Source organism: Protopterus annectens, chromosome 1.part0, assembly GCF_019279795.1.
Source record: "Protopterus annectens isolate FY-2018-M chromosome 1.part0, PAN1.0, whole genome shotgun sequence".
NCBI lineage: Eukaryota > Metazoa > Chordata > Ceratodontiformes > Protopteridae > Protopterus > Protopterus annectens.
This window is the reverse complement of record NC_056725.1, coordinates 1,763,741,333-1,763,764,694: the sequence shown is the minus strand read 5'-3', so window position 1 is coordinate 1,763,764,694 and position 23,362 is coordinate 1,763,741,333. Positions and strand designations below refer to the sequence as shown.

Genomic DNA, 23,362 nt, shown 5'->3' with positions numbered 1-23,362 from the left:
CTGAATGTCACTTCAGCCATGTGTCCCCAGCCAAAATGTATCGCAGGGAATTGTCTCGCTGCCTAGGTGCCTGAACCCTCTAAAGACACTAGGGTCTCAGGTTTCAAGAAGTGTGACTCATGCTGTCACAAGATGTCTCTGACAGACGGTCACACTTCTTGTATTTATTGCCTGGGACCCCTACACCTGCAGGACTCCTGTGCTATTTGCCACTCTTTCAGCCAGAGAGTCCTGCAGGAACGTAGAAATAAATTGATTTTAAGAGGTCTCCTCAAGCCTGAGAGCTCCCCGGCTAGGTCCGGCTCGGGGAAGCCCTCAAAGCCATCCAAGGCCCAGCCTTCAGTGTCTAAGTCTGTAGCCTTGGTTCCGACTCCATCGGAGTCGAGATCGGCTCTGGCCGGAGCCGATCCTTCCTTCTCGGAAGTTATAGTATCGGCGCCGATCGGCACCAATACCCTGGCTTCGGTACCTTTGTCGGCTCCGGCTGGAGCCGATACCCTTGCTTCGAAGCCTGCGTCGACTCCGGCTGGAGCTGACACATCTCTAGCGCAGCTCGGAGCTGACAAGCTGTCGGCTCCAACTGGAACCGAAAGTTCTTCGGCTCTGATGGCTCCGTCGAGAAAGAGATGTAGATCTCCTTTGCTGGAGTCTATCCACTCGGCTCTGGCCCCCCCCTTACTTTCGGAGCGGAGCCATCGGAGCCGATCCTCAAGGTCTTCCAGACTCTCAGACCATGACTTGGAGAGAGTGGTGAGTAGACTGCTGAAATCACAGGCACTGGCCCAGATGCTCCATAGCCCGTCTCAGCAGACGATCGCTATTCCACACCCTCCAGAAATTCTTCCTTCGACTCTCCTTCAGAGCTCAGAGCCGGAGATTATTGGTACTGTGACTGTTGCTGCTTCGGAGCCGATACCACCCCTTTCGGCTCCGTCGTTTTCGACTCCTATCTCCTCCTTGAGACCGTCCTTGGAGGGATCCGGTCGTCGGGCTTCCCTGGTCGGTTCCGAGGGGGTGAGTGGCATCGGACCCTTGTCCGACCCCATTCTCCCTCTCGGAGCTTTGGCCTTGGTGAGCTCGGCACCGACATCTGCTTTGGAGCCTTCCCTTTCGGTGGGGCCGGGGATTCCTGTTTCTTCGGAGCGGGAGCTCTCGGTCCTCCCCGGGAGGGGAGCCTTCGAGGTGATGAGGAGTGTGCTAGTCCCCGAGCTCAGTCAGCAGTCGGTTCCTTTAGCTCCTCCTGTAGATATCTCTACCCAGAGATCCATCGCCCCAGGTCTCCACATTGGGAAGAACTTCCTCTTCCGAGGTTTCTCCTGATCCTTCAGGGGAACCCCCGCGTAAGAGGACCTGCAAGAGGAAGCACTTAGACTCCCCTGATTCTACGACATCAGATACCGATTTAGATGAGCCTGAGGGGTCCCCAAGATCCCCCTCTGAGGATGTCTCCTTTTCAGACATCCTTGAACTCCTAAAACAGAGGGGGAACTGGCCCTCCATTAATCCCTCCGAGGATGAATCGGTATACCTGGAGGCTTTTGTATCTCGACCCTCCACCTCCTGGGTGTCTCCGCCTTTTGACCCCCTCATGGACGTGATAGCTCGAAAGGCGTGGGCATCTCCTGATTCGGTGGAACCAGTCCCCAGGAGGCCTTCTAAATTTATCACGGCCCCCACTGAAAAACAGTTTCTCACTAAAGGTGTCCCGGTTGATGCCATGGTGGTGGCGGCCGCCACCAAGAAGGAACTTGCAGATCCTTCCGTACCAGTCCATCCTCCTAACAAGGAGTCTAGGACCATGGACAGGTATGGTAAGCGGATGTTTTCCTCAGCGACCTTTGCTATGCGTCGCTGAATTATTTATGTCACTTCACCCGACTTCAAAGAGATATCCTCAAAGAATTGGGTGAAGTAGTACAGGATCCGTCAGCTGCAGGGGCTCAAGAGAAGACTGCCTCTCAGCTGGGAATCCTAAATTCCATAACTAACTCCTCCATGTGGCTCATTTCTTATGCAGCCGATGGGGCGAGTAGAGCCGCAGGCACAGGAGTGGCTCTCAGACGTCAGTCCTGGATGCGGCTTTGTAATTTTGCAGACCCTTTTAAGGCGTCCTTCACAAACTCTCCTTTTGATGGGACAACTTTGTTTGGCCCTCAGGTGAAGGACACTTTGACCAGGTGCGAGCAAGACGGCAAGACTCTTTCTGCCGTAGAAGTCCGTTTCTCCACCCCTTCTAGACCTTACCCCAAAGGTCAGAAGGGAGGGAAAATGTGGTTCCGAAAATCACAGGGAGTCACGCCTGACGCACGTGGTCAGTTTACCCCCAGAGGCAGAGGGGGTAGTAACAACAGATGCCGCCCTAGGGGCAGAGGGGGTCCGCAGAACCAGGGCAGCAGAGAGCCTCTCTCTGACAAGCCCTTCTAGCATCCCTGAGGTGTTGCCCGACTGCCCACCCTTGGAGGCAGTCGGGGGAAGATTGTCGCTGTACCCAAAAGCCTGGCTTTCCCTCTCTCAAGACAAATGGGTACAGTCGATCATATCCGAGGGTTACAAAATACCTTTCGAGAAAAGCCCCTTCCCTTAAAAAGGATCCCTTCCAGATGTTCCACCCGGTCTAAGGGAAATTGCAAAGCTAGAGGTTTCAAAGCTTCTAGAGAAAAGGGCCATCCAGCCAGTTCCAACAGATCATTTAGAATCCGGAATTTACTCAAGGTTCTTTTTGGTCCCCAAAAAGATGGGAGACTGGAGACCAATATTAGACCTCAGCAGGCTAAACAAGTCTGTCAAAAAGGCAAGATTTCGGATGGTCACACTTCAATCGATTTTGCCCTTTCTGGGCAAAAACAACTGGATGTGCTCCATAGACCTTCAAGATGCGTACTATCACATAAAAATCAACAGACGCTCCAGAAGGTTTCTCCGCTTTCGGCTGGGGACCAGTCATTTTCAGTTCAGAGCCCTGCCCTTTGGTCTCACTACAGCCCCCAGAGTGTTCACCAAATGCATGGCAGCGGTCACGGCTCACCTGAGACGTCGGGGATTCCAGGTGTTTCCGTACCTAGACGACTGGCTCCTCTCAGCCACCACCAGGCATCAACTTCTCCAGGCCAGGGATTACACACTACGTCTCTGCAGCCAGTTAGGGATTTCAGTCAACTTCGAAAAGTCTTCCTTATCGCCTTGCTAATCTATTACCTTTATAGGTGCAGATCTAGACACTACTCGGATGTCAGCAAACCTAACAAACCAAAGAATCCTGGATATCCAAAACCATGTCCGGATGATCCTATGCAGCAAAAAGGTACAAGCCAGGTTGGTCCTGAAAGTGTTAGGTCTTATGGCAGCTGCCATCACACTTCTTCCTCTGGCCCGTTTTTACATGCGTCTCCTGCAGTGGATGTTGTTTACCCAATGGTCTTCCCAACAGTTACCCATGCGTCACAAGATTCTTGTGACACAGACCTGCAAGAGCCATCTATCCTGGTGGACTTCTTCCCCCCTAGTCCATCAGGGCAGACCATTTGTTCTCTCGGCCCCGGTAGCCACGGTCACATTGGATGCCTCCCTGATTGGGTGGGGGGGGGCATTATCAGGGCAGGATGGTCCACGGCACGTGGCAACTGTTCGAATACCACCTGCACATAAATGTCCTAGAGATGAGAGCAGTGCTTTTAACGTTGCAAGCCCTCAACGACTTTCTTCCCTTAGGGACAATTGCAGTTCTCACGGACAACATGTCCGTGGTATGGTACATCAACAAACAGGGCAGGACCAAGTCCTATCCTTTGTGTCGAGAAGCCCTCAGACTTTGGCAATAGGCGATCTCCTCTCTTCGGTTTCTGATAGCAACGCATATCCCCAGGAAAACCAACATCATAGCGGACAGATTGAGCAGAGCTATACTCATGCCTCACGAGTGGTCTCTCAAACAATCTATAGTGGAAGAGATTTTTCAGAAGTGGGGCCGCCCATGCTGTGACCTTTTTGCTACACCCCAAAACAGCAAATGCCCAGACTTCTTCTCTCTCTTTCCACTTCCGGGCCATCCCCCCAGAGACGCTCTAACCCAGGATTGGCCCCGGGGACTTCTTTATGCCTTTCCCCCCTTTCCGTTAATACCTCAGGTACTCCAGAAAGCTACCGTCTTGAGAGCCAAGCTGATTCTCATTGCCCCTTACTGGCCTCGACAAATTTGGTTCCTGTTCCTTCATCACCATCTCTTGGTGCAGCCTTGGCATCTGGACCCAGTTCCAGATCTTCTAACCCACCAGTCGGGTCAACTGCAGCGGTCCATTCGTTCCCTCAACCTCATCGCTTGGTTGCTCCACTTCCTTCCTTAGCCAGGCTTCCTATGATCTCTAACCCCGTTAGAGATATCATAGTAGCTTCTTTAAAGTCCTCTACCAGGAGGATTTATTCTAGCAAATGGCAACGTTTCTCCTTTTGGGCAAAGTCTAAGAACATAGACCCTTTTACTGCCCCTATTCAGTCAGTCTTGGACTTTCCAGCTGAAATTTTTCACTCCGGTTCTTCGTCTTCCACAGTTAAAGTCCAGTTGGCAGCAATCTCGAATTTCCATGTCGGAGTTGCAGACCACAACGTTATGTCACACAAACTGTGTAAAGCTTTTCTCAGAGGGGAATTCCTACTTAAACCCCCTATTAGGGATCCTCCACCACAGTGAGACCTAAATTTAGTGCTGGCGTCCTTTATACTCCCCCCTTTCGAACCGGCTGCTACATGCTCATTAAAATTTCTTTCTTGGAAGACACTCTTTCTAGTTGCTATTACCTCGGCTAGGAGAGTGTCTGAACTTCATGCTCTCTGTGTTCGTCCCCCTTACTTGGTCTTCCACAAGGATAGAGTATCCTTAAGAACCAATCCATCCTTTTTGCCCAAGGTTGCTTCTGAAACAAATTTAAACCAATCTATTGATCTTCCAGTATTTTTCCCCAATCATTCTGAAAGAGCGGAACAAAGATTGCATTGCTTAGATGTTCATCGCCAACTCAGATATTACTTGGACAGAACAAAACAATTTAGGAAGTCTGATCAGCTTTTTCTTTCTTATGCTGAAAATAAGAAAGGTCTCCCTGTTTCTAAAGTGACCTTATCCAGATGGCTGTCTTCCACTATTTCGGACATTTATCAGCTTAGGGGCAAACAACTGATTTCAAAACCTAAAGCACATTCTACCAGAGGTCTAGCCACATCTACAGCTTTTCAGGCTAGGCTACCCTTGGACACTATTTGTGCAGCAGCCACTTGGGCCACTCCTCATACCTTCGTTTCTCATTACAAATTGGATTTGGCCTCCAGGGACAGGGCAAGTTTTGGTTTCACAGTTCTCAAGAGTCTGTTCCATTGAGCCACCCAGGATAGAGGTGCTAGGGACGCGGTCCCATCCAGGAAGAATGAAGGCGAGATTGACAACTTAACATTTAGAAGTTATGTACCTACCATAACGTTCCATGTTAGTTGTCTTCTCTCGCCTTCTTTCTTGCGTCCCTCCCTCCTGTCCCCCTAGCCTGGACAGACCTTGAACTTCCTTCTTCTTTTGGGAGATTGTCTTCCTTGGACACCAGTTAGCTCGGGACCTTAATTACCTGGGTTCCCCTTACAGCCTTCTCAGGTTAGTTGTTCTTCTTCCTTTGTGAGAAGATTATGGGCAGTTTTTCCTCTAGATACCAAACGAGATCTGGGTAATCACCGACTTGCATCATGGGATATGGGGCTGCCTCGAGCTGGTAAAAGTGACTCTCGAGCTTAGCAAGTGCCGAGTCGGAGCCGAGGATTGGCTCCGAACCCATCCAGCAAGAAAGAAGGCGAGAGAAGACAACTAACATGGAACGTTATGGTAGGTACATAACTTCTAATTAAAGATTATAGATAATGCAAATACTTGCAAATGAGCATGTTGCTTTCACAAGTGAGTGAGTAGTGCCATTCTTTAAAAACTGTAATATTTCCTTTATCTCTCACAGTTTTGGACTTTGTCCCTGGTTTGTGCAAGCTTGAGAACTTGCTGATACTGAGTTGTTATAATTACAGTAACTGGTATTTTTTGTCGTGATAGCAAGTAGTAGGTCAGATTACCATAGCATGGCTCTTGTAAGGTGCAGTGGATCAAAATCAATCTAATTTATTAACTACTGAACAATGTGACAGAACTACTTTACTTACACATACCTGCTTTCAAAATTGAGTCATTTATGTGCGTTTTCTGTAAGAATTGTTGCTCTGCCTGTGCCCCTTCCCCTCACCTTACAATTAAAAACAAGAGTGAATAAGGGGGCGTGGCCAGCATGGGCACTGAGAAGCAGCAGATTACAGCAGCTCCACTGAGAAAATTACATCCTCACTGGATTTTTGTCTTCTAATCAAAAAATTGCAATTTTTTTTTCTGCGGAGTTATAGTTTATAACTATATTTACAAGAATATATAAAAAAAAGAAAAAGAAGACAACTTTTCCAGTAAAACTTCACTTGGAAAATTTCTACTCATCATCTGAAGCATTTCAGAGTCCCACAAAAACTAACAGTCAGGAATCTACTTTCAGAAAGGAGCTTCAAACACTGTTATCAAATATCCAGGTATTAACTACAAAAATTGACAAGACTGACATCAAGATAGACAATTTTAAAGAATAAACTACTAAACAAATGGATCTTCTCCGCAAGGACTTACAACAACAACAAAAAACAAATTTCTGGCATAGAGGACGCTTTGAATGACATGGATGGTAGAATAAAAGAAAATGAGAATAATGTGGAGTTCTTATTAAAACAAAACACTTACAAATTAACTTACAAATTTTAAATTATTGTTACAAATTAAGCTTGATGATCTTGAGAACAGATCTCGTAGGAATAATCTAAGGATATTTGGACTACCTGAAAATATAGAGGAAAACAACTTGACTGGTTTTCTTACTACTTGGCTACCAAAAACACTAGATCTTACAGAAGCTATGTTATTTGGGATAGAGAGAGCTCACTCTGACTAGTAGCAGTACTATCAGCAAAAAACAACCTAGATCAGTCATTAAGTTCCTTTCTTCATCTGATAAAGAACTAATTTTAAAGACGGTCTGGTCTAAATCTCCCATAACAATTAATGATACAATAATTCATTTTGATAATGACCATTCATCTTTAGTAATAGAAAAAGAAAATTGTTCTTACCTCTAATAAAAGAACTGAAGAAGGCATAAGTGAAGTCTCATCTTTTGTTTCCGGCAAAACTGAAGATTTTCAACTTGGAGGGACCTAAACTTTTTGAAGACCTGGACTCTGTTCTCACTTTTATAAAAAAATCACAAAATCCTGGAAAAGATGGACGAGATGGAATGGGCTAGCCCTTCTCTTAAAAGACTGGCATCAACATCTGCTTGGAAGACTACAGAGAAACTTAAAAAAACTAAAGAACAAATGAACTAAGTTATATTTAATTTCCTTGTCTTGTCATACATATGGATGCTAACATGTTAAATGCATTTTTTCAGTGTTCTGTTACCTGATGAGGTAAGCTCTTTCATTTTCTTATAAATGAAATATTCTTTAGTTATATACATATCCCTTTAGTTTAATTAATTTTAATTCTAATAATCTTTACATGTTGTCTTTTTTAGATATTCTGTAGTGCTAACATAAAGTAGTCGTCATATAAGAATATAAATACTTTAAACAAACTAGATTAGTGATAACATGTTATTACTTTACTGAATATAAATCAATAGTAATAATATAAAATAAAAGGGGGGGGAGAGGGTAAGAGATATATACATAATCTCCTTCTTATATTAATAATATTATACTTGGAAGGAGAGATGGATACATAGTATAATAGGGCAATAACTACACCTTTAAAGATAAACACCCAATAATTTTTCTATAATTTCAATCCGGTCTCTGTTTAAACATCATAATTTCATGTAACAACTACTAAATTATTATAGCATGGCTTTCACATATATTACTTTATATATACAGTTAGCTTGCCATAATTGAATGTCTTTAAATATTTCCTTGAACCTGCATCATATCTTTATAAACCAATGTGACATGGTATATTTTATGTTTTAGTGTGCTTTGATATATAGATATATATTTGTGATGTTTGCATTCATAAGGATGAGCAGGGAAAACAAAGATGCTGTCATTAGTGTTTTTTTTTTTTTTTTGTTAATGTTAGTGAATATATATGGGTAAGGTGATGATTTACATGCTTTCTTTATGTAACAATATGGTATTTAACTAAAACAAATGTGCTATTATTTTGTTATGTTGAACGCTCATTACAGCTAAATGCTAACACTTCAGCTAACCTTTACCCACGAGCTGACAGCTTCACAAGCTTAATTTTTTTGAAAGAACAGTTTTTCTGTTGTTTTCCCGTTGATAACTTTTAGAGTCAAGCTTGGGTTTTGATTTAAATCGTGCTGATGATCCGCGAGCTTTTAAGACCTTTAACTTCTTTAGAACAGCTGTACATCACTTCTACAATACTCGGACTGCCTTGAAGAAACAGGAAGCACATCTATGACGTCAGCGCAACAAGAAACAACTTAACCAGGAAGTCCCCTTGTCGGTAATACTCTGGAATCATAATTCCCATTACCATACTTTATAATTTATAAATCTTGACTCTAATAAATATAATAAATGTGTCAGCTGACTAGTATACCTTGTTACACTACGAATATATATACATTTTGGCTCTTATAACAACAGTATAGGCGGAAGCAGCAAGAAAAGAGAAAAATAGTTGAAACATTTTTGTATTGGCTTTACGGTGAAGTCACTGATCACTTCAAGTTAAAATGGTCTTTGCACAGTCAAATGATGTTAAGTTGTCTATCTCGCCTTCATTCTTGCTGGATGGGTTCGGAGCCGACCTCGGCTCCCCTCTAAAACTTCGAGAGTTGGTTCCACCGGCTCGAGGCTCCCCTTATATCCCACAATGCTAGGCGAGAGTTACCTCAGATCTCGTTTGCCGCTACAGCTTCGAGGTTGGTTGCTTCTACCGGTTCCTGGTGAGTGTTAGCTTTTTCTTCTAAAAGTTACTCCTTTTTCCCCTTTTTAACTTAAATTCTTTCTAAAACTAGTGTAGATCATAGAACTTTATCCCCGACCCTAAATTTTCCCGTTTCTTTGCTAAAAGAACCGTTGGTTCTTCCTTTGGGCCTTTGGCCTTCCCTTCCTTAGGGAGTGTTTGTGTAGTTTACTTTAATTTTTTGTACTTAATTTTTAGTATTTCTACTAAAATTATTATTTTTTGCTGACAGGGTATAACTTGTGTGTTTGGGTGTGTGTTTGTGTACACCTGTCAGTTAGGGAAATGTCAAAAGAAGCAAAGGTCTCCGGATTCAAGAAGTGTGATGCGTGCTGTCAGAAAATGTCTCTGACAGACGCTCACACTTCTTGTGTCTACTGTCTGGGGCCTTTGCACCTGCAGGACTCCTGTGCTGTGTGCCATGGCTTCAGCCCCAGGGTCCTGCAGGAAAGAAAAAACAAGTTGATTCTGAGAGGCTTGTTGAAGCCAGAGGATTCCCTGTCAGTTTCAACAGGAAGCCCTCTAAGGCATCGAGGTCTTGGCTCCGGCTTCTGAGCCGAGACCTCAGGTTGTTCAACCTTTGCCTTTATCGGCTCCGGCTGGAGCCGATAAGTCTCAGTCCACAGTTTCTGTGGCTTCCTCGGCGGGCCGAGGTTATCAGTACCCGTGTCGGCTCCGACAAGACCTCGGAGCCGGCAACTAGAAAGAGGTCTAGGTCACCTTCTCTTGGCTCCGTTCATTCGGCTCCAGGATCTCCCTGCTGTCTGAACGGGCCAAAGATCTCATTCCTCTAGGTCATCGAGGCTGTCCGATCATGACCTTCAGAGAGTGGTGAGTCGACTACTTAAGTCCGAGGCACTAGCCCAGATGCTTCAGAGCCCGACTCATCAGTCGGTGCCTGCCCGGTCCATCAACTCTTTCCTCCTTGACTCTTTTGAGTTCGGGCCGGTCGTCGGAACCGAGACTGTGATTCGGGCCGAGACAATTGTCTTCGGCTCCGTTGTCGGCTCCGTTTTCTTCTTTGGAGGAATCTCGGCGGGACTTCCCTCGTCGGCTCCGAGGGGTGAGTGGCATCGGACCCTTGTCCGACCCCCTCTCCCTCTCGGTGCTTCGGCACTGGTGAGTTCGGCTCCGACATCGACCTCGAGCCATCACTGTCGGTGCCGAGGGGTTCTTAGCTCCTCGGGCGGGGACCTCTGGCTCTGCCTGACAGGGGTGCATTCGAGGTCATGCGGAGTGTGTTAGAGCCTGGCTCTACTCCACAGTCGGCTCCGTCAGCCCCTCCCTCTATGCTGCCTCAGGGTAAGTCGACTCACTCCCTCATCCCGGACCGCGGAGAGCCAGCTCCTCAGGAGCCCCTGTGGGTATTTCATCCTCTTCCGAGGCCTCTCCTGATTTGGCAGAAGAGCCCCTCGGAAGAGGAAGTGCAAGGAAGCACATTGACTCACCTGTGTCTATCACGTCGGACACAGATCTGGATGATACTGAGGGTACCCCGTTCCCCTTCTGAAGATGTCTCATTTGCAGACATTCTGGAGATCCTGAAACAGAGGGAAATTGGCCAGCCCTCAACCCTTCGGAGGACGAATCTGTGTATCTTGAGGCGTTTGGCTCTCGTCCTTCCACCTCCTGGGTGTCCCCCCCGACCCCTCATGCAGGTGGTTGCTAAGAAGGCATGGGCGGCTCCTGTTTCAGTGGACCCCACTCCCAGGAGACCCTCTAAATTCATCACAGCTCCATCAGACAAGCAATTTTTATCAAAAGGAGTTTCTGTGGATGCTATGGTGGTAGCTGCTGCCACAAAGAAGGAACTGGCTGATCCTTCAGTGCCTGTCCATCCACCTAACAAGGAATCTAGGTCCATGGATAGGTGGAAGCGGATGTTCTCCTCAGCGACATTTACCATGCGTTCGCTGAATTACCTGTGCCATTTCACTCGTCTTCAAAGGGACTTGATCAAAGAAGCGAGTGAAATGTTAAAGATCCTACAGCTGCGGGTTTCAAGATAAAATGAACACGCAGCTGGCTACCCTAATTCCATATCTAACTCCTCCATGCCTCCTCTCTTATGCGGCCGATGGGCGAGCAGAGCCGCAGGGACAGGTGTAGCCTTACGTAGGCACGCCTGGATGCGGCTATGCAATTTTATGGACCCTTTCAAGGCGTCTTTCACGAACTCCCTTTTGATGGATCATCTCTCTTTGGTCCTCAAGTGAAAGAAACCTGACTAGGTGCGAGACTGATGGCAAGACCCTTTCTGCCGTCGAGTCCGTTTTCGACTCCTTCTAGGCCTTACCCCAAAGGCCAGAAGGGTGGGAAGATGTGGTTCCGTAAACAATCTCAAGGGACTTGCCTGGCGACAGAGTCGTTTTCCTACCAGAGGCAGAGGTGGGAATAACAATGGTAGGCGTCGCCCTAGGGGCAGGGGGTCCAGAGAACCAGGGCAATCGGGAAGCCTTTCCTGACAAGCCCTTTCAGCATCCCTGAGGTGTTGCCCGACTCGCCATCTTCGGGGGCAGTCGGGGGGAGATTGTCACTGTACCCAGAAGGCTGGCTATCCCTGGCTCAAGACAAATGGGTTCAGTCCATCATTTCGAAGGCTATTCTATCCCCTTTCTTCGTTTTCCAAATCAGTCAAAAATCCCTTCCAGATGTTCCACCGCTCAAAGGGATTTAGCAGCTTTGGAAATTTCAAAACTGCTTGCAAAAGAGCAATTCAGTCAGTGCCAGCAGACCAACAAGGATCCGGAATCTACTCAAGGTTCTTTTAGTTCCAAAGAAAACAGGGGACTGGAGACCGATTTTGGATCTCAGTGTCTTGAACAAATCAGTCAAGAAAACAAGATTTGGATGGTCACGCTGCAATCCATTCTTCCCCTATTGGGCAAAGTAAACTGGATGTGCTCTATAAACATTCGGCATGCGTACTATCACATAAAAACGAACAGCTGCTCCCGAAGAGTCCTCCGCTTCAGGCTGGGAACCAGTCATTTTCAGTTCAGGGCCCTGCCCTTTGGTCTCACCACTGCCCCCCGGGTGTTTACCAAATGCATGGCAGTGGTAGCTTCTCACCTGAGACGACAAGGATTCCAGGTGTTTCCATATTTGGACGACTGGCTTCTCACAGCTCCCACCAAGCATCTCCTTCTGATGGCCAGAGATTATACTTTTCGTTTGTCACAAAGTGGGTATTTCAATAAATTGCGAAAAGTCTGTTTTGTCGCCTTGTCGTACTATTACCTACATAGGCGCAAATTTTGATACTATAAACATGTCTGCAAGGCTAACGAACCAAAGGATATCAGACATTCACAAATTGGTGTCACTTCTTCTCAACAACAACAGAGTCAAAGCCAGGTTAGTTCTAAAGGTGTTGGGAATCATGGCAGCGGCCATACCTCTCCTTCCATTGGCCAGATACCACATGCGGATCCTTCAGTGGATGCTTTTTACCCAATGGTCATACCAGGAACTTCCGATGTCTCACACCATTATGATCACGCAAGCGTGCAAAAAGCATCTCATGTGGTGGATGTCTTCCCCCCAGCTCCTGTCGGGAAGATCATTTGTTCCACCTCCTCCGGTTGCTACTCTGACAACGGATGCCTCCCTGATCGGGTGGGGGGGCATTATCAGGGCAGGACAGTCCAGGGCACATGGCAACCAAGCGAATGCCACATGCACATAAATGTTCTGGAGATGAGAGCAGTGCTTTTAGCGTTGCAAGCCCTTCAAGACTCTCTTCCCTTGGGAACGATTGCAATCCAGACAGACAATATGTCTGTAGTGTGGTACATCAACAAACAAGGCGGAACCAGATCATACCCCTGTGTCGAGAAGCACTCAGACTGTGGCAATGGGCGATTTCTTCTCAGCGTTTTCTGATAGCAACGCACATCCCGGGAAGTCAATCACATTGCAGACAAGTTGAGCAGAACTATACTCATGCCTCACGAGTGGTCTCTGAAAGACTCTGTAGTGAGAGAAATCTTTCTCAAGTGGGGTCAGCCTTGCTGCGATCTTTTGCTACTCCCCAAAACAGCAAGTGCAGAGAATATTTCACTCTATTCCCTTTACCAGGCCAACCCAGCAGGGACGCTCTAGTCCAAGTTTGGCCCGGGGACTTCTGTATGCATTTCCTCCTTTCCACTGATCTCTCAAGTAATACAGAAAGCTATCGCTCAGAAGGCCTCATTGATCCTCATTGCTCCTTACTGGCCTCGACAAGTGTGGTTCCCCTTTCTACATCGATTTCTTTTGGGCGACCGTGGAATCTGGACCTAGTTCCAGATCTTTTGATCCACCAGTCGGGTCAGTTTCATCGCTCCCTCCCTCTCTGAACCTCACTGCTTGGTTCCTCCAGTTCCAACCGTAGCCAGGCTTCCTCAATTATCTCACTCTGTTAGAGATATATTGATAGCTTCCCATAAATCTTCCACTCGAAGATTTATTTGAGTAAGTGGAAACGCTTCTCATATTGGGCACAAGGAAAGGACATAGATCCTTTCACTGCTTCCATCCAACTAGTCCTTGATTTTCTAGCTGAACTCTTCCATGCAGGTTCATCTCCATCTACTCTTAAGGTTCAATTGGCAGCTATTTCTAATTTCCATGTGGGCATTTCTGAATCTGCCCTAATGTCCCACAAACTTTGCAAAGCATTTTTGAAAGGAGTTTTTCTTCTCAGACCTCCTATAAGAAATCCTCCTTCTCCTTGGGACCTAAATTTAGTTCTTGCTTCTTTGATTCTTTCCTTTCGAACCTGCAGCTTCATGTTCCTTGAAATTATTATCATGGAAAACTCTCTTTCTGGTGGCTATCACATCAGCTAGAAGAATTTCAGAACTTCAAGCACTCAGTTGTCGTTCTCCTTATCTTGTGTTCCATAAGGACAGAGTTTCCTTGAACTAACCCGTCCTTTTTGCCTAAGGTGGTTTCAACATCAAATATAAATCAAACCATTGACCTTCCTGTCTTTTCCCAGAGTATTCAAATAGGTCTGAACAAAAATTACACTGCCTGGATGTTCATCGTCAATTAAGGTACTACTTGGATAGGACGAAACAATTCAGAAAATCTGATCAACTGTTTGTCTCCTATGCGGAAAGCAGAAAGGGACTTTCAGTTTCAAAGGTATCATTATCCAGATGGCTAACATCTTTGATTTCCCTGGTATATGAAATTAGACAACAAAATTGCCTAATAAACCTAAAGCCCATTCCACCAGAGCTTTGGCTACTTCTTTAGCCTTCCAAGACAGACTGCCTATTGACACCATTTGTGCAGCGGCTACTTGGGCTACTCCTCACACTTTTATTTCTCATTATAAGTTGGATTTAGCTTCTAGGCATAGAGCTAATTTTGGTTCCACTGTTCTCAGGAGTCTGTTCCGTTAGGCCACCCGGGACAAGGTGCTAGGGACGCGGTCCCATCCAGCAAGAATGAAGACGAGATAGACAACTTAACATATAGAAGTTATGTTCTTACCATAACGTTCCATGTTAGTTGTCTTCTTCTCGCCTTCTTCTTGCGTCCCACCCTCCTTCCCCCTGGCCTGGACAGACCTAGAGGAGTTGTGATCGTGACCTCTCTTTCTACCACCTCTTTCTTAGTCATATGCTATTGTGCATATTTCTTGGTTCAGGATATAGGTCACCCTTTTTCTTCCTGTTGTTAGAGGTGGATTCTGTTTTTACAGTTATACTGTTACTGTTATAAGCTGGGGTTAGCTTACAAACGAGATCTGAGGTAACTCTCGCCTAGCATTGTGGGATATAAGGGGAGCCTCGAGCCGGTGGAACCAACTCTCGAGTTTTTAGAGTGGCCGAGTCGGAGCCGAGGTCGGCTCGAACCCATCCAGCAAGAAGAAGGCGAAGAAGACAACTAACATGGAACGTTATGGTAAGAACATAACTTCTATTTTTGATGAATGGGACATTCGGTGACATACTAATACAACAGGGCTCTCTATAGTCAGACAGATTTTCGAACAGCCCACCTTTCTGCTTAGTGGATGAATTACCATATGTTATCTGGGCCCCATTGATAAGAGGTATGGTTCAATTTATTTGCAATATTGAAGTCAGTAAACCTATTTTATATGTTTAATCAAATTAAAAATATGAGTTTCTCTTAGTTGATAGGTTGAGAATAAGCAGGTTTACAGCTTTCTTTATTACTAAATGTCATATACTTGAATTACTTTTACAAATGTACATACATCTATGTTACAGTTTACAGATACATTGGACAGATTTTGCTAACAGCTACTAATGGCAAGTATTGCAGAAATACAGATTGTTTACCATTAATACATGTAAAGAATAGTAATGTATGATGTTTCTTCTTTTCCGGAAAGTTATAGATTCTATTTAATTGAAATAAATGAGCCATTGCTTGATAATGATATAACTGTTAACCTCACTATAACATTTATGCAAATAATATATATATTACATACAAATGAATGGGAACTTTTGTAAAATTTGGATATAATAACAATCATTTCAGTAATTAGTACCACTTGTCTTTAAACGCTTTTTTTTCTCTCTCTCTTCCTTCCTTCTTTTCAGTTGTATTAATGATTATAATTTTGGTTATACTGTTTAGCTACACAGAATGCTTTACAGTTGCAGAATTTAGAAAACTATTTCTCATAAAGTATAATAAGTCAGTTTGACATAGTTTAAAATGGGTTATAATGATTAGACACAGTTTTTATATTGTTGTTTTCAATACGTTTTCTGATAATAACTCAATGTCTAGCAAAACTGTTTTATATTGTTCCTAAGGGAATATCTAGTTATAAAATGTTAGACTAAATGTTTCTTGGCCTTACTCTTTAGGCTTTTTTCTTCTTATTTAGTTATATTTCTGACATACAATCTACTTATTCCTTAAAATTGAGTAGATATGACTGATGAGTTATAATAATTAATATACGCTATAACATAAAAAAGAAACAACTTATATGATATTATTAATTATATATATATATATATATATATAGATATATATATATATATATATAGTATGTGGTTGCTGTGCTTTGCTGCTATTGTTTGTTGGTTTTATCCAAGTGACAGTTGTCACTGGGACAAGGAGTTTAGAACTCCAGGCGGGGAGCTATTGTGTTTTTGATAAGTTTACTGTAAATGTTTTCTTTTATAACATGTTTCTCTTAACATCCATTTCAACAAATATACATGTAAACATTTACTATATTAACAATTAGACTTCTGACATTCACTCTATAGTTTGGGTCATTGTCTTCAGTGCAAATAATTTTCTTTTGAAAAAGGGAGTTATAAACTATTTATATGGAAATGATGGGATACAATCTATGTTACATCAGATTAACATACCATGGTCACTCTAAAAGGTTTATCCATTGACATAAATGGTTTGAACAACCCTATTAAAAGAAGTAGTTTCTACAAATATCTTGATGTTCACAAACCAAATATGATTTTCATACAGGAAACGCATTTACTGAAGGATAGTATTACGTATCTGAACATTAACAAATATACAGTCCTAATAAGCTCAGAACACTCAAAAAAGAAGAGAGATGTGGCTATTCTTTGGAATAAATTTCTCCCCATACCTAGAATAATTAATTTTTTTCAAGATAATAAAGGGATGCTTTGTCTTGTTATTGTGGAAATAAATAAAAAAGTATATACACTAGTAAATAACTACTGGATCCCTGGTATTGGAACCTCCACTGTCAAACAACATATAAATCAAATAATATCTCAGTCTGAGGGACATATTATTATGGCTGGTGATTTTAATTGTATTCTAAATGAGAAAGATTCCAGTACTCTAGGAAAAAGAAAAATAATTCCACAAGCCAAACAAGTAATACAATTCATGGAATCATACCATCTAAAAGATGCATATGATTATTCTGATCAAAGTTCACTACAATACACTTTTTATTCAAACAGATATAAAACCTATTCTAGGATTGATAGAATAATGTTTTCCATGCAAATGACTAATGATTTAGTAAATAGTAAAATTATATTTTGTCCGATTTCAGATCACAACACTATTATATTTGAATTTATTGTCAATAATAAACATAATATACAAATAAAAAGAATCCCAGCTTATATTACACAGCTAAAGGATTTTCAACCTTTCTTAAAAGAAGGAATACATAACTTTATAAATACAAACTCAACTCCTGACATCTCTGATGTCTATATATGGGATCCTATGAAATCTTACTTATATGGTCAAATAAATAAATGGTATTATAATAAGAGACAATCCTGGGATAAAGATCTAAAAACAATACAAGATAAACTTGACATGATATATCTTAACAATAAAGATAAGCTTACTACTAAAAACATAAGAGATAAGATAGACAAACTAACTGAAGAAAACAGAGCTATATTACATCATAAGACCATGATCTCTTTAAAAAAATATAAATTCCTTGCTTACTCCCTACATTCAAAATACATGAAAATCTTAAGAATAAAACTAAAAGAATAAATAAACATAATCATATTAAAGAAATCTATTCCCCTAAAAAAAAAAAAGATATATGGGTTCATGTCATTTGATCAACAGTTCATTTCACTGACAGTTCATTTCACTGACAGTTCATTACATCAACAAGCATTTGCCCCCTTCCCAATGTTGTGCGACCCTGGAGTTGATATATATAGTTAGGGGGGTGTGGGGTATGCTTGTCGATGTAATGAACTGTCAGTGAAATGAACTGTCAGTGAAATGAACTGTCGATCAAATGACATGAACCCATATATATATATATATATATATATATATATATATATATATATATATATATATAGTATACATGATATCATGGAGGAGTTCAGAGACCACTTTTTCAATATTAATCAATCCACACAGAATATAGAATCTAAAGACAAAATAAAAGAATTCATTAATAAGAATCTTCATAATAAACTCAACAAGCAACAAGAGGAAACCATAGATAAACAAATCACTTTAACAGATATACAAACTCAAATGAATAAGCTTAAACAAAATAAAGCCCCAGATAACGATGGAATTATACCTGAAATATATAAAATCATATCTAAAATAGCTATCTCCTTGTTACATGAAGTATATAATCTGGTTCAAACCAATACTATAATTCCCCCTTCATGGAAATACACTTTCATTTCACCCATTTTAAAACCCAATAAAGACCCTAAATGTTGCTCTTCTTACAGGCCCATTTCTCTATTGAATGTGGATTAAAAAATGTTCATGAATATATACTCAAACAGATTAAAGACATTTTTACCACATTTAATAGATTAAGATCAGACTGGTTTTGTAACTAACAGAAGTACTTTTGATAACATCAAATGAACACTGGCTTTAACTGATTATGCTCAAAGAAAAAAGAAGAATTTAACTTTAATAAGTCTTGATATAAATTCAGCATTTGATTCAATTGATTGGCATTATTTGTTCACATTATTAGAGTGTTTAAACTTTTCGGATAACTTTATTAGACTATTAAAACAGTTGTATCAAGGAGCTTTAGCTTACATCAAAATAGGGTCATATACTTCAACTAAAATACCTGTTATAAAAGGAACTAAACAAGGTTGTCCCCTTTCCCCTTTCCCCTTTATTATTCACTCTAATAATGGAGCCATGGGCTAATAATATAAGAAATATCAAAAATATAGAAGGATTTGAGATTAATAAGGAAACAACCTCCAAAATTCAACTTTTTGCGGATGATGTTCTAATTACCACTAAGGGAAATTACCCCTCTTTTACTTCTTTATTTGACTCCATTAAGTTATTTCAAAATATGTCTGGATTGTTAATTAATGATAATAAAACTAAAATGTTGCCCATATTCTCCAATAAAAATATATATACAACTGATGACAAGAACAATAAATCCATTATGAATCAATTGACTTACTTAGGAATTATTTTAGCTAAGGATATGAAAACAATTATGCAATTAAACTACAATAAATGTTATGAAAATATACAAACTTTAATATTGAAATGGAATACAATGTTTTTCACAACTGAAGAAAGATTAACAATCATAAAAATGATAATTCTTCCCAAAATTTTATATATTATTCAATCCAACTTATTACTACCTAATAAAACCCTAATTCTCTGATGTTAGGTTTCTTTTGGCATCCTAAAAAATCAAGAATAGCTTTTAAACACCATCTTAATAGTTGGAGAAAGGGTGGAATAGCATTTCCAGATTTGATACTATATTCAAACTCTTCTATGATTAGAGCAATAGCACAACTTTTGGATACAACATATTCAGCTAAGTGGAAATTATTTTGGGAAGCTTCGGCTATGATTTTAATAACATAACCTCAACCATATAAGTTAGAAACAATTAATATTTCAGTGTTATGGATATTAAAATATTATTTTACTACTCTTTTAACACCCAAATATCCTCCTTGTTATATCAACAGCATCTTATCAAATTGTAGAAACTTTATATATAAACATGTCGGATACAAGGAATGTTTTTTCTCTTGTTCCCTATAGTATTTACGCAAGAATCTTTATTAACATCAGTCTCAAACAAAATTGCATCATTTACACAAAACAATCTTAAGTTGTGGTTTCAATTGATTTCAAATAATAAATCTAAAACAGTGGATGAAATAATACAGGAATTTCAATTAGATAAATCCCTATGGTTAGACATACAAACCATTAAACTATACACTGATAATAAACTACATGTAGTATCCCCAACAGTAAAAACTAACACATATATACTATTAGAATATTTTCAATCTAATCTTCAACATAACCAGCAAAAATGAAGGGATAGGAGCGAAGCAAATATACAATTTTAAAAAGTCCAAGCGTCATGGAATAGTCCAAAAAGCTCTTCAAATAATGCTCCAGGTAATGTTCCAAAAATCACAAAACTTATATTAAACTGAATAGAACTTTATTTCATGAGATAAGCGCTTTCGCTATATGTAGCTTCCTCAGATCTCTTTACAACAAGACTAACTGCTAAAATAAAATATATACACATGCCAATTAAGCAATCAATTAATCAAACAAAGCAATTTAAAAGAGAAATGTCAAAAAATCACACTTTACATATGGCAAATAGCAAAAAACCAAAACATGAGAAGTAATATATCCAATCTGAACTGTACACTCTGAATGCATATGTATAATCATGAAACAATGCATGTGTGTATATAGCATCTATTAAACATGTGTAAAGATGTGTGAATGTATATGTAAAAAAATGTATATGTAAAAAATATATAAAAATATATGTATGTGTATGTGCATATATATAACCATATACATATATATGTGTTAAAAAATACATACTGATATACATACACTCGTATGAAATAAATATAGGTAAAAATATAAAAATGTATGTATGAAAAATGTATATCGGAAAGAAATGTGTGAAAGACACACTCATATAAACACTCATATATATATATATATATATATATATATATATATATATATAAAACAGATGTATGAGAAATGTACAATTGTTTATCTTATGTTCCGACGTCCCCTCAGTCTGGGTTTTATTGAGGCTCTCTCATTGAGTCCTGACCCGCTATCAGCTCTAAGTAAGACAATCCAGTTACTCTCCTTACTTTCTGTATGTGTCCTAATATCACCCCCTCTCTTACTCGGGAATATAATCTCTAATACTCTAAACAAAAACTCATGTGTGTTCCCAAAGAGATTGACATGTTTCGCTAGAGCATTATGTAGTGACCCTTTCTTGATATGGTAAACATGTTCTCTCACTCTGTCCCTAAGGGGATGATTTGTTTTACTAACATAGAAGCAAGAGCAGGATTGACAGACAGCTAGATATACCACATGACAAGTCATGCAATTTGCATTGACATTCGTACTGAAAACTATCTGTGAATCTGGATGCAAAAAGTCAGTGCTTGTGTCCATGAATGAACAGAAGTTACAATGTCCACACGGCTTCATATGGCCTATTGTCCTGTCTTTCATTCCATATTTTGGGTAGCATAGCATCCTTTTCAAATTATTCTTATTCCTATACTGGAACCTAGGGGTATCACCCACTATATTCTTCAAGTCATAATCTACCTGCAAGATAGACCAGTACTTACTAATGATCTCTCTAACTTCAAGGTAATCAGATGAAAAAGTTGTTGAGAACCTAACACCAGATTGAGTCCTGTAACTACTTGTATTTTCAACAGAGTCTGAAGGTCCAAAATATGGTGTGGCTACTGTGGGTCGTAAGTCATGAGTGTTCTCTAGAGAGCAATTAACCTCATTGATGTTGTACCCTCTCTGCAATAACCTTAGTCTTAAATCATCCAATTCTGCTAAAAATCCTCCTTCAGTGGGATTTAGCCTGGAGGCTCTAATTGCCTGGCTCTTTATTATATTTTTAAAAACAAATGGTGGACGCATACTAGATCTCATGAGTAACGAGTTACAATAGCACGCTCTCCTGAAAACTCCTGTGTTTATAAGGCCATTAGGCAATTTCTCAATATATAGGTCTAAAAACTCTATCCTATATGTTGAATAATGCATGGTGAATTTAAGACAACTAGTCAAATTATTCATAATGTCAAACATTAATTTAAGCTGCTCCACAGTCCCTTTCCAAAGAACAAACACATCCTCCACGAAACGTCGATAAAAAACAACATGTTCCTTAAACAGAGCCTCACAGAATAAAATATGTTCCTCCCAATAAGCTAAAAACATGTTGGAGTAGCTGTTGGCACAGGGTGTGCCCATTGCTACGCCATCTAATTGTTTGTAAATCATGTCATTAAACATAAACAAGTTGTTTTCTAGAACCAACTCCAGGAAGTGCACCAATAGATCAGTCTTAATAATGGTGTAATCACTATGTTCCTTTAGATATTCAGATATATGAATAAGTCCCAATGCATTAGGGATAACAGTAAACAATGACTGAATGTCAAAGGTGGCAAAAAGATAGTCATCCGAGATATTATAATGCTTAACACATTCATACAATTCCATCAGGAACTGCTTAGAGTCCCTTAACAGAAATTTGTTGGTGTTTAAAACCAATCTCAGATTTTTCTCTATATAAATAGATAGATCCTCAGTGACCCACCCTCGACCAGAAACTATCGGTCTCATAGGTGGGTCATGAGCATCTTTATGTATTTTCGGTAAACCATGTATGATAGGAGTAACAGGTGTTTTAATAGTAAGGTATTCATAGAGATCTTTATCTATCAGTTGACTCTTGTAAATATCCAGTAAGGTGTCACTGACATACCTAATAACATCCTGCAAAACATCTGCTGTGATGACTTGATAAAACATATCATTCAACATAATTTGCATGGAATTGTAGTAATGCACCATATCCATGACTACAACACGGCCACCCTTATCGGCCGGCCTAATAATAATGGTGGAATCTTCCTGTAACTTTTTAAGGCTCTGTCTTTCCTTATAAGTCAGATTATCATTCTTCATCAACCTTCTGTTTAAGTTTTTATCATAATAATTGTACAGTTCATCCTCTGTCAATCGTAAAAAAGCCTCTACTAGAGGGTGGTGAACAGGCACATACTCAATTAAATTTTTAAAAACAAACCCTCTTTCCTGTGACAATTCAGTGTTTGAATCTTTATATAAGAACTTAAGCATAATGTTCCTGCAGAATAATTTCAAATCTGTAATCGTGTCCGTGAGCAAACTCCGACTCTTAGGGATAAAATTCATCCCCTTGCTTAATAGCCTAATATCATCATTTGTTAAGACAACACTGGATAAATTGTAAACTAATGTTTGTCTGCATTGTTCCACATCTTCTACAGAGTTCGATTGGGCAGGAACTCCCCAGAGAGCTTTCTCTTTTGCCTGCCACGACTCATAGAGCGTGTCCTTCTCGGGCCTTTTTCCAGACGAACTGGAAGGGGAAAAGAAACATGTGAACTCACATCCGAACAAGGATCAACTGAATTCCTCAGTGCCTTTGGTCTAACTACTGGGTCAATCTCTCGCTCTAAACGAGTAGGTTTTTCTTTAACTATTTGTACAACTGGAAATAAATTAGCTTCTGAGTGCATACTAGGATGAACTATATGAATTACATCCACTGAATCATTAGTGGTGCATATTACATCACTGTGGTCTACAGCTTCTTCAGTTAATACTCTGTTCGTAACCTCAGTGTTAGATGGTAAACTCTTTGCTAACACACTTATCTGTTCAGTAGTAGCTTTATCTACACTCCCCTTGAGCTGTTTTATATCTATAGGGACATCATTT

At 40.7% G+C, this 23,362-nt stretch overlaps 1 protein-coding gene across 5 annotated transcripts in view; it reads left to right on the top strand.

The window, feature by feature from the left end:
• Nucleotides 1-23,362, top strand: part of CFAP206 (cilia and flagella associated protein 206) — a 1,515,781-nt gene that overhangs the window by 214,944 nt on the left and 1,277,475 nt on the right. The window contains exon 1 of one of the 5 annotated variants that reach the window (XM_044069263.1): nucleotides 8,477-8,590. The exons of the other annotated variants lie outside the window; for them this stretch is intronic. The gene's annotated coding sequence lies outside the window, so the exon portion shown is untranslated. Of the gene's footprint in view, nucleotides 1-8,476; nucleotides 8,591-23,362 lie in introns of those variants that run through there. 5 annotated transcript variants of the gene reach the window in all.